At 44.6% G+C, this 16,303-nt stretch overlaps 1 protein-coding gene across 1 annotated transcript in view; it reads right to left on the reverse strand.

Annotated features, from left to right (window-relative positions):
* Window positions 1–16,303, reverse strand: part of LOC126292291 (potassium voltage-gated channel protein eag) — a 1,528,023-nt gene that overhangs the window by 1,353,454 nt on the left and 158,266 nt on the right. The window lies entirely within an intron of this gene.

Consider the following 16,303-nt stretch of genomic DNA (forward strand, 5'->3'; position numbering starts at 1 on the left):
CCACTATACTGTGCATGACGGAGATGTTATACGTTTCTGTACTTTAGTCTGTACTAATGGAATCATTATATGCTATCAGCACTTTTCTGTGCCTCTCTGTCTGTCTGTCTGTCCGACTGTTGAGACCTCTTTTTTCCGGAACTGGTAGAGACAGCAAGTTGAAATTTACACGCTATATACGCTATACTAACGTGTACGGTCCCCAGGCGGTGTGAAATCGATGCGTCTTTAAGTCAATGGAATCAAACAATACGACCATTTATGTTACACGTTTCGATATTCGCGTACTCATCAAAATCTACACATTTCTTGCCGTAGAACTAGACTCACGAAATTTAGTAAGAAGAAGTTTCACACTACAAGTAAAGGAAAAATACGAAAATTCTTAATATGTTGCAAAACAACGTAAATTCTTTTGACATTTGTTGTCCATCTCTCTGTCCATCTGTTAAGATCACTTTCTCTCAGGAATGGGAAGCTTCCCAGCCAATGCAGTGAAAAGATTCGGCGACATGTGTCACATATTTTGACACTTGCAGATTTACTTATAAAAACTTATCGATGAACTATCTATCCCCTTTCCCTAGATGGGGGTAGGTTAGGGGCACGCAAGTCGGCGAAGTGGCGTCGAACAGACTCGCATAAGGCCCTCGAGCCAAACGAAATTATCATCATCATTTATATAGGAAGGTAGTTAAGGAAAAAAATAGTGGAACTCGTTTCTTCTATGTCGGGAACCACATTTGTTGTATCCGACGCGTATAAGGTGCGAATGGCGTCCTGTGTCTTAGTCAGCCACGCCACTTTCGCCTGGTTCCAACTGGTGGCTGGAACCATATCCCACACATTTTCGATTGGCGACAAGTCTGGTGGCCTGGCGGGCCATGGCAAAAGGCTGACATCCTGTGAAAACAAAAACGCACATGTTCGTGTAGCAAAATATGGTCGTGCATTATCTCGCTGAAAAATGGCTTCTGGGGTGTAAATACGGCAAAGGACAGACACTGGAATGCCTCCAGCAAATAATTGAGGACGTATGGTGCAAATGGTACTCTGGGTTAAATCGTTTCACACTTTCTGGCGCCCGTAAGAAACCAAAGAAAGATGAACGTGCTATCTTTTTTAGGTATTGCCGATTTTTGTGATACTACATATGCTCCTAATTCTCAAAATTATGTTAGAATGGACACAAACGATACTATTCGCACTCATTCGATGTCATATTGAGATGTGTAGATTGCTGGGAGTTTGGAGCATTGCTGTCGCAGAATATAACGGAAGTGAAGAGGGCCATCGTGACTGTATGTGTTAGGCTGTGGTACTCTCCACAAATACATTAGTCTGCAAAACAGAGGTAACAGAAAGAAATACGCAACGGGTCGAGAAAATGGGCTGCAGAGCTTCTAGGAAATAGAAGATATCCCCTTCTTAAGGGAGAGATTATGCATATCAGTACATTCAAGTTCACACGTACCACACTGGAGTATTACGGTATCATTACATTTCACAATATGTGTAATTGACCCAGTGGTTAACGTCATAATCTCCATGAGGATGTGCGCCAATGATTCTAATACAAATAGAAAAGCCAGAGGGCTAGAAACTTGTAGCGTAATGCAGTAAGAGAGGTCGACGCTTGGTGCTGTAATTTCACAGTCGACACCAAATGTATACAAATGCAATACACTGAAGAGGCAAAGAAAGTAGTACACCTGGCTAATATCGTCTAGGAACCCCGCGAGCACGGACAAGTACCGCAACACGACGTGGCAGGGACTCGACTAATGTCGGAAGTTGTGCTGGAGCGAACAGACACCATGAATGCTGCAGGGCATTCATATGTTCGTAAGAGTACGAGGGGTAGATATCTTTCTAAACAACACGTTGCAGCGCATCCCAGGTGTGCTCAATAATGTTCGTGTACGGAAGGTTTGGTAGCCAACGGAAGTGTTTAAGCTCAAAAGAGTGTTGCTAGAGCTACTATGTTGTAATTATGGACATGTTGGGTGTGGGGTGTCGCATTGTCCTGCTGGAATTTCCCAAGTCCGTCGGAGTGCACAATGGACATGAATGGGTGTAGGTGGTCAGACAAGATGGTTACGTACGTACACCAGTCAGAGTCGTATCTAGACGTATGAGGGATCCCATATCACTCCAGCTGCACACGCCGCACGCCATTACAGTCCCCTGCTGATATGCACGGTCCGTCGATTCATGAGGTTGTCTCCATACCCGTACACGTCCAGCCGCTCCATACAATTTGAAACGAGACTCGTCCGACCAGGCAACATGTTTCCGGTCATCAGCAGTCCAATGTCGGTGTTGACGGGCCCAGGCGAGGCGTAAAACATTGTGTCGTGCAGTCATCAAGGGTACACGAGAGGGCCTTCGGCTCAGAAAGCCCATATCGATGATGTTTCGTTGAATGGCTCGCACGCCCAGCATTGAAATCTGCAATTTGTGGAAGGGTTGCACTTATGCCACGTTGAACGATTATCTTCAGACGTCGCTGGTTCCGTTCTTGCAGACCTTTTTCCGGCCGCAGTGATCTTATTGATATTGCTTAAATTCCTTATGTATTCTGTATTTTACATTGATAACTGTGTCTTCTTTTAATTTGTTGAGTATCACTCTCCATGTTTCATACCTACTGATGCAGCCTTGTCTAGTACTAATTTTATTAGTTTTGTTTATTAATAGTGAAACGTCCCCTTGGAAAAATTATACATAACTGTGCTTAAACTGACACACAATAGTTTTTAGCGCAACGCAATCTGACTTCCTAAAATCCATACGAAAGAATGGCTCTGACTAACATTAACCTATACGTTACAGAAATCACTTACCTCACAAAAATCTTCGTTACTCAAGCTACTGCAATACAGCGAGCGCCACTAGTGCCAGCTAAATAAAAGATTCAAACTACGGAAGGCACTAACTACAGATAGGTATAGTTAGCAAATGAAAGATTTTAATAGAGAACAAACAATGTATTTACCTTAGTAGTCATAATATATATATCACTTCATGACACCAATTCTTACAAATTTCAAAACTCCGTCATCTCTCTATCCACGTCCACCACTGCTGGCGGCTCACCTCCAACTGCGCAACGCTACAAGCTGTTAGCATCCAGCTCCCGCTGCTCAACACTACAATGGCAGACAACAATGCAAACTAAACACACACTGCGCACAGCACAGCCAGTGATTTTTCATACCGAGCGCTAAGCGGCGTTACCAATAAGAAAACCTAAACAGCCTACTTACAATAGAAACTGTTATGTAGGCATGCTGTTCCTATTTTGCGCTACTCCACTGTTATTTGTGTACTGTTCAGTTTTTACATTTTCAAAGATGTTATTTACTGTATTTTTCTACTTCAGTCTAGATGTGTTACTTCTCTTCCAATGTTGTCTGCTAACATTTCACTTCTTTGGTGGTAATACTGAGTAAATGTCTGAAGATGGCCTTGTAAGCCGAAAACCGGTTAACAATAAAAGTAAAATTGTAGAACAAAAGCAAACTGGTGCTTTACATTTATTAACTCTGTTACTGCTTTTGCTGAAGTTGGTGCCTGTACGCCAACACAGCAGAAATTGTGAAACTCGTCTTCAAGTGGAAGTGTGGCCGTCTGTCCCATCGCTACCTCTCCTCTTTCTTACATCCCTCGCTCCGCCACTCCCCCCTTCCCAGCTGACCAACTTCGAGCAACACAAGCGGTGCTCGTTAGGGCCGTAATCCCGGCAGCCGCTCCAGAACGAAGACCTGGAGTCGCATTCCCACAGGAGTCGTAGATTCATTCTCTGTCCTAGGCACGTGTGAGGTTAGCTACACGATTCCTCTGGCTCTTTTACACGTCTCCACATACATAATATGTAGTGTGGGGAACGCGTAACTGGAAAAGAAAGTCAGCTGGAATACTAACACATTTGTTTGATCCACAGCACAGCGTTGTGCAGGTGTCTCACCTGGAAGACGCTTCAGTACGCACGTGAAGTACACCGTCAAAGTCTCCGTACACTGCTTAGACAACACGTATTAGGAGCAGAACCTGCAAAAATTCTTCAGTATCCGATACGGAGTGTCTCAAAATTCCCGTTAGAGGCTTCTTGGCTCTCTATAAAGGAACACTTTGTGCGTAGTACATTCACGGGCGAAATATCCCATGCTGAACAAGCAGGACCGCTACGATCGTTAACAAAAAAATGGTAACATGGCTCTGAGCACTATGGGACTTAACGTCTGAGGTCATCAGTCTTAGAACTACTTAAACCTAAGGACATCACACACATCCATCCCCGAGGCAGGATTCGAACCGTACCGGTCGCGCTGTTCCACACTGTAGCCCCTAGAACCGCACGGCCACCAGGGCGGCGACCGTCAACAATCTTTGTTCAAGGACACGACCGCTTTCACAAACTGTGTTTACGTCGTCAGGTTTTTATAGTCTGTCTTCTTTTCGCCGGTCGGAGTGGCCGAGCGGTTCTAGGCGCTACAGTCCGGAGCCCCGCGACCGCTACGGTCGCATGTTCGAATCCTGCCTCGGGCACGGATGTGTGTGATGTCCTTAGGTTAGTTAGGTTTAAGTAGTTCTAAGTTCTAGGGGACTGATGAACTCAGCACTTAAGTCTTATAGTGCTCAGGGCCATACTTTTTTTTTTCCGAAGACGGAAGGTAGGCAGATTTCTTCTATCGATTGAGTATAAAAACCTGATGATGCGAGAATACTTTTCGAAACCGGTCGTGAATAAACGTTATTAAAGGTCCCATCGGTCCTCGTTATTCAACATGTTTTAGAGTTGTTTCAGTAAATAAAGCTGAGGTAAGAAATCCATGTACGGAAATGTACCGTTTGGGTGTAAAACATCAGGGGCGATCAAAATGTTTCCGTTTGACCTGTAGTGTACTTGCAACACTAGCGCGACTCCTAGAAAGCATCGACATGTAGGCACGGTATTGGTGAGGCATTAATATGTTTTCGACGTGCGTACAGTAAATGCGGAAACGTGATGGCGGCGTTTATTACTAAATGCATCCAAACAGGGTCAACGTGCTGTTATTCTTTTCTCGACCGCCGAACGACAAACACAGGAAGACAGCCATCGGAGAATGAAAAATGTGTTTGGGGCAGCATGTCTGTCGAAAATCGGTGCTGTGGAACGGTGCGCCAAGGGTGCTGCGCCCGCTTCCTCATAACGCAGCTCTCCATATGGCAAATACTGTAACGCAGAAGTGAGGCTGCCACAGGTGGGGGGTGCTCGGGCGCCGACCCTGTCCTGATTTCTCCCCATGCTATCGTACGCCTTCGGTCGCTTAAAAAAGGAGTCGAAGGGTCGACGATTACAGTGGGACGACGATCTGCAGCAGGAAGTTACGGACTTCTTCATGCAGCAGGACGTGGTGTTTCACTAAACGAGTATCTTCGACCTGATGTTTCGTTAGCATAATTGCATCTAAACCCACGGCGATTTTGCTTCCAAATGTGTGTGAATTCCAAACTGACCAAACTGCTGAGGTCATCGGTCCCTAGATTTATAGACTATTTAAACTCAAACTTTCCTGGCAGATTAAAACTGATGCCGAACCGAGATCCTAACTCGGGACCTTTACCTTTCTCTGGCAAGTGCAACTCTCATCCTGGATACTTAAAATGACTTAGGCTAGGGACAACATACACACCCATGCCCGCGGGAGGATTCGAGCCTCCGGACAAAGGGTCGCGCAATCCCTGACATGCCGCCTCAAACCGCGTGGCCAATTTTGTTTGATTGCGATACCGGTTCTTGACTGCACGTTCCTCGAAAGGAAACATTTTTAGCAGTCCTTGTAAGTTTGAGGATAGGTCAGTTTCAAACCTGCTGCTCCACAGTGAGCGCACAGTGGAGGCAACGAGCTATGACCTGTGTGTACTGTAGGAAACCATGGTCTAGTCCATTTTTTCTGTATTTGTCGTTGCGTTTTCTTCTACATGACGAAGGACGTCTTTAAAGTCGTCCGTAGAGCTCCAAAACCTATCCTCCCTGTTTCGAACACGCCAGTTGTGCTGTAACAAAGGTGTTATGTGATGTCATTAAAACAAGTACTGGCGACTGCGCCCTCTTCTCAGTTGGTGAGCGTACCATGCAGGTAGAGACTTGGATGTGATCCTACCTTCAAGCTTATTTTACATTCGCCGGCCGGAGTAGCCGAGCGGTTCTAGGCGCTACAGTTTGGAACCGTCTTACCGCTACGGTCGCAGGATCTAATCCTGCCTCGGGCATGGATGTGTGTGATGTCCTTAGGTTAGTTAGGTTTAAGTAGTTCTAAGTTCTAGGCGACTGATGACCTCAGGAGTTGACTCGCATAGTGCTCAGAGCCATGTTTTTTATTTTACATTCAAACGGTACTTTATTTAGCGAATATCTTCAACAACGCTTAGAATGCAGTAAAGGACACTATGAAATATCCTGTATCTTATATTGGATTCCATATGCTACGGGTGTTCTGAGTGACTTTGTTCAGTAAAATTGACAGATGTACAGCCGTCAGTTGCTAATGATGTGTTTACTAAAGATCCAGCTAGATTTCTACCGCTGTGTGGCTATCATCAGCGCAGTAAGATGCAAATCAAATCGTCATTACCGCTTTTCTGTACAAATAACCCCTACTACATCATCCACATCAGTATTTCATTTCACGCTTACGATATACACACTTTGCTTGTAATCTAGCTAGATCTGCACTCAACAGATTTTTACCGACTCATTGCTGTACATATATAAATTTTAATTTCGTATATATCTGACGCAGACACAGCCGGACACTATTAGACTAATTGTTTATTTTTTATTTACTATTATCATTATTATTGTTATTATTATTATTATTATTATTAGTAGTAGTAGTAGTAGTAGTAGTAGTAGAATAATGTGATTTTGTCGAATATTGGAATACCAAGACCAAGGTAGTGTGAAAATACAAGTTAGTTTAACAACAAAGTGATAGTTGGCATCAGCCACTGTTAGTTACGCTCTTTATCTACGAAAAATAATTGCCTTCCCGGTATCGAAACGAAAGGTTCATCGACAGACGCCAATTCTCGTCTACAATTGCTTCTCAGATTATGCCGTGCATCAGGTCGTGGCGCCATCACAAGGAATTTCAAAACAACGAAAAGCAGCCCACATAGCAAGCTGACAAATCTACACTCCTGGAAATTGAAATAAGAACACCGTGAATTCATTGTCCCAGGAAGGGGAATCTTTATTGACACATTCTTGGGGTCAGATACATCACATGATCACACTGACAGAACCACAGGAACATAGATACAGGCAACAGAGCATGCACAATGTCGGCACTAGTACAGTGTATATCCACCTTTCGCAGCAATGCAGGCTGCTATTCTCCCATGGAGACGATCATAGAGATGCTGGATGTAGTCCTGTGGAACGGCTTGCCATGCCATTTCCACCTGGCGCCTCAGTTGGACCAGCGTTCGTGCTGGACGTGAAGACCGCGTGAGACGACGCTTCATCCAGTCCCAAACATGCTCAATGGGGGACAGATCCGGAGATCTTGCTGGCCAGGGTAGTTGACTTACACCTTCTAGAGCACGTTGGGTGGCACGGGATACATGCGGACGTGCATTGTCCTGTTGGAACAGCAAGTTCCCTTGCCGGTCTAGGAATGGTAGAACGATGGGTTCGATGACGGTTTGGATGTACCGTGCACTATTCAGTGTCCCCTCGACGATCACCAGAGGTGTACGGCCAGTGTAGGAGATCGCTCCCCACACCATGATGCCGGGTGTTGGCCCTGTGTGCCTCGGTCGTATGCAGTCCTGATTGTGGCGCTCACCTGCACCGCACCAAACACGCATACGACCATAATTTGTACCAAGGCAGAAGCGACTCTCATCGCTGAAGACGACACGTCTCCATTCGTCCCTCCATTCACGCCTGTCGCGACACCACTGGAGGCGGGCTGCACGATGTTGGGGCGAGAGCGGAAGACGGCCTAACGGTGTGTGGGACCGTAGCCCAGCTTCATGGAGACGGTTGCGAATGGTCCTCGCCGATACCCCAGGAGCAACAGTGTCCCTAATTTGCTGGGAAGTGGCGGTGCGGTCCCCTACGGCACTGCGTAGGTTCCTGCGGTCTTGGCGTGCATCCGTGCGTCGCTGCGGTCCGGTCCCAGGTCGACGGGCACGTGCACCTTCCGCCGACCACTGGCGACAACATCGATGTACTGTGGAGATCTCACGCCCCACGTGTTGAGCAATTCGGCGGTACGTCCACCCGGCCTCCCGCATGCCCACTATACGCCCTCGCTCAAAGTCCGTCAACTGCACATACGGTTCACGTCCACGCAGTCGCGGCATGCTACCAGTGTTAAAGACTGCGATGGAGCTCCTATGCCACGGCAAACTGGCTGACACTGACGGCGGCGGTGCACAAATGCTGCGCAGCTAGCGCCATTCGACGGCCAACACCGCGGTTCCTGGTGTGTCCGCTGTGCCGTGCATGTGATCATTGCTTGTACAGCCCTCTCGCAGTGTCCGGAGGAAGTATGGTGGGTCTGACACACCGGTGTCAATGTGTTCTTTTTTCCATTTCCAGGAGTGTATTTATCAACGCGAGGGAAATAAGTATGCACATTTTATTGACACACTTTGCACCATTTTTATTATGTTCAGAGTGCCTGTAACAAGTGTTTACAGATTATGAAGAATCCATTTGTGGGCTGTTATCAGATCTTAAGGTGGTATTTAGTCTGACCAAACCCGTAGTATGAATATACATTCATTTACTGGACTTCAGAATTCAAGACGGTGTCATGACCTACTCACTGAAGAGTACGATCTTACTTTATAAGAAGCGCGTCCAGTAAGTAAAACCAACAATTTTTTTCTCAGCCAATCTCTGTTAAAAATGTGTAATTTGTTGTAGGATATTGTGGAACATACCCGCTTCAGTCCCTATAGTTTCACGAAGTTCAAACAGGTCGCGACGCTAAACGCAGCCTTCAAAAATTCCTTTCGTAACGGAGGTGTGTTCGATATTGCTAGCTGCCACTGAGTTTCTGTTGGCAGGAAAACCAGAGCATCTCAGATATTCGTATGCGGTTTCATGATCTCTACGGAGACCTGGCGCAATGAACAAAAGAACGGTGAGTCATTGGGGGAGACATCTTTCATCATCGGAACACGACCGCGCAAACCTGTCCGATTTCCAGCGTGCCCACAGGGTCCCGGGTTCGATTCCCGGCGCGGTCAGGGATTTTCACCTGCCTCGAGATGGCTGTCCTCACCATTTCATCATCATTTATGAACGTGGCGAGATTGGACTGAGCAAAGGTTAGGAATTTGTACGGGCGCGATAACCACGCACTTGAGCGCCCCACAAACCGATCATCATCATCAGCAGCAGCAGCATCATCTTCATCTTTATCTTAATCTTCATCTCACGCGTGCCTATCGGTCGCACACTGGTGAGACTTATGCAATGTTGGAACGTGAAGACACACTGAATCGATGTGATCTAGGGATCACAATCAAACACCTCGCTGCTCAGTTTCTCCTTATCCATGACAACCTAACTCTGCGCGCCCACGAGGGGCTCACACCACTTCGCTGGACTGTCCTTCCACACCAACTCTACAGCCCAGATCTTGCAGCTTCCGACTTCTATCTCTTTGGTTCTATGAAAGATGCAGTCCGCGGAAAGCAACACGATGATGCTGGGGACGTTATTGATGCAGCGAGGCGATGGCACCGACGTCCACCAGTAGAGTGGTACCGTGCCGGTTTACAAGCTGTCCCAGAGAGGTGGCGTGAGGTCGTCACACTGAACGGAGACTATACTGAAACATCGGACCTTGTGGCCATAAGCGTGGGAATAATTTGATGTATTCGAAGCGTGAATAAAACCAATCTGATTTCAGAAAAAATTGTGTACATTACTTATTGAATGTCCCCCGTAGACGTAACATAGTAAGACAAAATATCTTATGAGACAAGGTAATTTACGGCACGCAGATTACCCAGATTACATTCACCAAGTGTTTCAGGAAAATAACACATAGCGAGCGGCTTCTAACCAACTTTAAGCGCAATTTCATATTTTTCATAAACTTTTTTCTTATTCGTATCCGCCCACAAAATTAAGGAAGGCCAGAAGTTATAGCTGATTACACTTTCGCTGTCCATGCAGTTAAATTTGAGCATCAGGCGTGATGAAACTTCCTGACAGATTAAAACTTTGTGCCGGACCGAGACTCGAACTCTGGACCTTTGCATTTGGAAGGTACTGGCAGAATTGAAGCTGTGAGGACGGGTCGTGAGTCGTGCTTGGGTAGCTCAGTTGGTAGAGCACTTACCCGCGAAAGGCAAAGATCCCGAGTTCGATTCTCGGTCCGACACAGTTTTCATCTGTCAGGAAGTTTCATATCAGCGCACACTCCGCTGTAGAGTGGAAATCTCAATCAGACATGATGCTTTAATTTATCGCTCCCTGACTACTAACTCTATTCGCAACACTTTTTGCAAATAGTACCCACATGTACCTGCAGGAGTGCGTCATTTCACGACACGAAGTTACACAAATATGACGATCTAAGCATTGGTATGCCCAAAATGGATGTTGTATACAAGGGCACTATGTCTTTTAAATAATGTAGGGCTGGGAAATACTAGTTATTATTTAATGAAAAAAGTGTCTATCAGAGATACTGTTCAGACTGTACAAATACCAACTTATTTTATTTTTCTCGTTTTAGCACCAAACTTGAATTTATCATGAATCTTTGCCTTTATCTCTCACTAACGACTATCTATGAGATGCTGTTTTAATTAAAATTATAATTCAAGAGTTTTAACTAACATTTCTATTTAAAAATAACTGTAGAATTCAAAGAAGAGTAACAAAAGTTTCTGCAACGTAAAACATAACCAGCATATTCGCGATTACAAGGGTTGGGTGGTCACTCAACTATCGTAGTACTTTATATGTTTTACATTTAACAGTGCTACAAAATCCTCAGTGACGATTTTTATGGTTATTTTGAGAATTGGCTTGCACTGTTTTACGCAACAGACGTCTGGGTACCTACCTCCAATGACACAAATGTTAAGAAAATCGAAGGAGTCTAGTCAAGGTCTGTCCGCTTGTCAGGCAGAAACAACAAAATGCACCCGGTGTCCGGACACGTACACCTGCGGACATCGGAGATTTTCTGACATAGATTTGATTCCACACCCCTCAAGCGTTCTGTTAACGTTCCGCTGGTCGAAACCCAAGTTCTGCGACAACTTTTCTTTCTAAGTTCCTCGGTACGATTATCGGTATGAAAGGAGGTACAATGACCAAGCACAGACCACTTACTCGTTACGGAATTTACGCTTACTGCGAATTTATGGAAACTAGAGAAGTTATTGCTGTATGCGTGTGTTTGCACGAGCAGTCCGCACACTGCAAAGGAGAAGATGCGTTCAAGATTGGAGAAGCGTTTTGCATGTCCACCCATCTCAGGGGACCACCTGATGATGCAGACGCAAAAGCGAAGAAGCACATGCAGAGGGCGATGAAAAAGGCTCGAGAAGAAAGTACTCGGTTATCCGGAATATACGTGATTGAGAATCTTTACAATAAACACTATGATTTTGTTACGCCTCGCCCGAGAAATATTAGAAGGATCTTGCATTACATTGGCTGACAATGAAATATTCTGTTTCTTAAGGGTAAAGGTATTTTATGCTGTATTTTTAGGGCTGATTTAGGGTAAAGTACGCGGAATGTTATGTTAACAGAATCTTTCGTCGGTTCTTGGTAGAACAACATTATAAGAAATGAAAAGCACCAGTTAGCTTTTGTTCTACAATAATACTTTCATTGTTAACCGGTTTTCGGCTTACAAGGCCATCTTCAGACATTTACTGAGTAGTAGCACCAAGAAAGTTACAATGTTTGCAGACAACATTGGAAGAGAAGTAACACATCTAGACTGAAGTAGAAACATACAGTAAGTAACGTCTTTGACAGTGTGGTGCTAATGCAATGTTCTATGAGGCACGCAGAAGCACCTATTCAATAATTACGATAACATCAACGTTGTTTTGCAAAAGTTTGCAGTGTAACCAGGTACCAAAAAAAAAGTTTTTTTAAAATATTGTAGTCTAGATTACAGCTATCGACACACAATGATTCAAAAAGACAGAACATATTTCAGTAATTTATTACAGAGAAACAAAGATAGAAAGAAACATTGCATTTATCACTGGATAGAAGAAGTTTTATGTACGAACAGGCACTCAACATGAGTATCATACGATGCTCAAGGAAGATCGAAATGACATTCCTTTTCATTTTACACCAGAATCAACAGGTTCATGTTTACTGAATCGACAGCTTCATCAATTCGATTTATCAGCTCTTGAAGAGTTGTTGCCATAGGTGGGACAAAGACTCTTTTACGTACCCCCACAGAAAAATATCGCAAGTTGTGAGGTCTGGTGACCTGGGAGGCCAAACGTAATGAACCAGATCTCGTTCTCCACCTCTTTCTTTCCAACCTTGTAGAGTAGTGCGGTGAAGATAACGCCGCACCTCAAAGTGAAAATAAGGCGGGGCGTCAGCATGCTTAACATTGAAGTAATTGAAATTTTCGTGAAGCTGACGAAACAAACTCTGTAAATAGAAACGGCACAAAGCACATTCAGTTTCGTTGAGAGTCTCTTCAACGATCAGGACCTTGTGGCACCAATTTCTTACATTATGGCTCTTTACTTTTCCCGAAAGGTGAAACAATGGTCCGAAAAGATGTCTTTCGGAAAAAATGTCCTCTGCCATATTCTGTAAAACTGGAATTCAAATTCGACCCTTTTGTTATGGTCGCCGCGACGCAACTGTTGGCAGTATGTGCAGCTTCTAAGGCTTCATGCAAAGACTTGGTTTTAGAACACACCACACCGTTATTTGATGAAGTTCCTAGTCTGTCCCTCTTGTAGACTTCCGAGGGCTCTACGTAAGCGCATCTTGGAAACGCTCGACATTTTCATTAGAAGTGCGTGGCTGACCTGTGCTCTTCCTTTTGCACATGCAATCATTTTCCAAGATTTTTTTTGTCTGCCAGTCATAAATCTACTTGTGCAGAGGTGGCTTCTTGCTCAATCGACGAGGGACGCAATTTGTTCTTGAACAGTGTATTGACATCGTGCAACACACAAAATGGTTTCTCTTGTGGTGGAATTACAGCGTTGCTACAAATAGCGTAGCTGCGTCGAAACTTTCGACCTTCCTCTATTAACAGATTTTCGCAACGTGTTTCTTTTATAATTTGTCTGTAACAAAAACTGGGAATCTGTCCTTCCTTTTGGTACCACCCGATATATTTCGGTGATTTTATGTTGAGACCTGTCTGTTTTTTTTTTCCATATCGTTTTCAAACAAACTTCAGCGAAAGATAATAGATTTAGTGGTCCCTGCTTTTGAAAATAACATGGCGTCAAGATGCTGCATTAATTACCTTGACGACTTGTCATATATCTATGGCAAATATGTAGTGGAGCAACAGCACGAGACTGAGACAGTGTCAGAGAAGTGTATGTTGCGTACTTTGGCCTAAAGATTGTGGATCGGGACAATTCATGAGTCACACATTGAATCTGTTGGCGTTCGACGGACACCTGCTTTTTCGTCCGACTGTTTAGCTGAGTGGGAACGTGTTCGCTGTGGGCCCGGGTTCGATTCCCAGCCGTGTTGGAGATTTGGACTGGGTATTGTGGTGTCCTCATCATTATCTCATCAACACCAACGAGCAAGTTGCTCAACGTGACGTCACCTGAAATAAGACTTACAACCTGGCAGACGAACTTCCCCCAACGGGGACAGACTTACAAAAGACAAAAAATCTGTCCGATTAAAATGTCAAAAGTTGGGGGAGAAAACTTACTATTCGATTCAAAGGTGGACCAAAAAAGCATTCTGCCTTCATTTCACGTATAACTCATTATGAATTTTTTAAGCCCTACTGGAAGTCAAGACGAAAGAAGGAATCTTTTGTCAGTTCTGATGTTCGGAAACTAATGAAAGACGAAACATCTGAAGACAAAACGAATGAAATTTAAAGATCTTGGATATCCTTTAAACAAGTTGTCAACCAGTTGTTTGACAGCTGCTGAGACCTTGATTTCAAGAATCAGTAAGAAACGGGGTGGATAACTTCAAAGTACTGGATGCGTCAATGATATTCAAGCAGCACATTCTGGACTCCCACGTCGGCTATTTTATAGAAAATCTAGGTGCTGTGACTGAGGAAAAGGTAGAAAGGCTCCAGCAAGGCATTAAACAAATGGAACCGGATTACCAGGGCTGATAGGATGTCTGCATGATAGCTGACTACTGCTGGATGCTGCAAAGTCAGAGTCCTCAGTCAGTGCACAAAAGAGAACGCAACAAAGATTTGAGGGGGGAAAGAAGAGACATTAAGTTTTATGCCTTCGTAATACACACGAAGAACGTAATACTTGAAACTTTCTGGCAAATTAAAACTGTGTGCCAGGCCGAGACTCGAACTCGGGACCTTTGCCTTTCGCGGGCAATACTTCATTAAAATGTTAAGAGTGCGTTATTTTACCATGTTTTCTTTAATAAGGTTTTTATTAATGTATATGCTTTGAGTGATTTCTCTCGATCTCTTAGAATTGTTTTGTGGAAAAACCTTAGGTGATGGAGGGAAGCTCTTATCATTTCTGAACGTAGCATCTCAAGAAACGTGTCTAATAAGAAAAGATTGCAGAGTATAGATGTCTAAATTTGTGTGATCAGCAGAGCCAAGTGCAGGGAAACGAAGAAGAGCTCTGGAACTGTTTTCCAATTGATTTTCGGTGCAACTGAAGGAAAAGAAAGCTTAAAATGTCTGTTTTTTGTTACGAACTCAACTATTGAGAGCAGTTGGGAGCAGACTACACAAATCTACGCCACATATGCTGACTCTGTAAACTGTGGAAGGACTGCTTTACTACGTGGCCACACACGAGCGAATTATACCGACGGTTCAAGGGTATTTTCAGCGGTTTCTGGAACACCTGCGGCCTCACCATTGCGTTAGTGGAGGCATCACTTTGATGTAGTCAGTTGCAGTTCAGGGACACGGCAGGCCCGAGGTGGGTCGAATTCCCAAATCTCGGGCAAACCCTGCTGTCCACATACATCCGTCTCCACATGTCTCTGGCATTCGTGCACCCAACTGTGTCGGCGGGGCACAGATGTTGCACGCGATGCAGCAGAGTCGACGGGGTTGCCTGCACGGCAGGCGGTGTGCGGCGAGTGGACACATCAATTCCAGTTCGGCGAAAAAAGGACGCTGCCTTTACCGCACTATTTCTTCGGATGTTTCACGTAAGCAGAATTAGAGTTGTTCAAAATTGTAATCGTTTGTTGGTCTGTAGATGTACATAACATCTACCGATTTCCATCCGATTCAGGTAAATCCCTCGTGGCGTATCTTTTTGTCTTTGAGAGTACATCGTGTACGAGAAGCAAGGAAGAGATGCACTGAAACGCAAAAAGAGCTGGTGTAGGCATGCGTATGTAAATACAGACATATGTAGACAGGCAGAGTACGGCGCTGCAGTCGGCAACGCCTGTGTAAGACAACAAGTGGCTGGCGGAGATTTTAGATCGTTTGATGTTGCTACCATGACAGGTTAACAACGTTTAAGTGAATTTCCTTGAGACAGAGAAGTTGCTGTCCATGCATGAGCACGGCTTTACATAGCATCGCTCCTGCGAAACGCAACTCGCCCTTTTTTCACATGATATCTTGCGAACCATGGATGAAGGTATCAGAAAGATGCCATATTCCTTGACTTTCGGAAAGTGTTGACTCGGTGCCCCACTGCAGACTCCTAACTAAGGTACGAGCATCTAGGATTGGTTCACAAGTATTTGAGTGGCTCCATGACTTCTTAAATAATAGAACCAAGTACGTTGTCCTCGATGGTGAGTGTTCATCAGAGGTGAGGGTATCATCTGGAATTCCCCAGGGAAGTATGGTAGGTCCGCTGTTGTTTTCTATCAACATAAATGATCTTTCCGATAGGGTGGATAGCAATGTGCGGCTGTTTGCTGATGATGCTGTGGTGTACGGGAAGATGTCGTCGTTGAGTGACTATAGGAGGATACAATATGACTTGGACAGGATTTGTGATTGGTATAAAGAATGGCAGCTAACTCTAAATACAGATAAATGTAAATTGATGCAGATGAATAGGAAAAGAATCCCGTAATGTTTGAATACTCCGTTAGTAGTGTAGCGCTTGA

The sequence above is a fragment of the Schistocerca gregaria genome, chromosome 9 (assembly GCF_023897955.1).
Source record: "Schistocerca gregaria isolate iqSchGreg1 chromosome 9, iqSchGreg1.2, whole genome shotgun sequence".
In the NCBI taxonomy this organism is placed as follows: domain Eukaryota; kingdom Metazoa; phylum Arthropoda; class Insecta; order Orthoptera; family Acrididae; genus Schistocerca; species Schistocerca gregaria.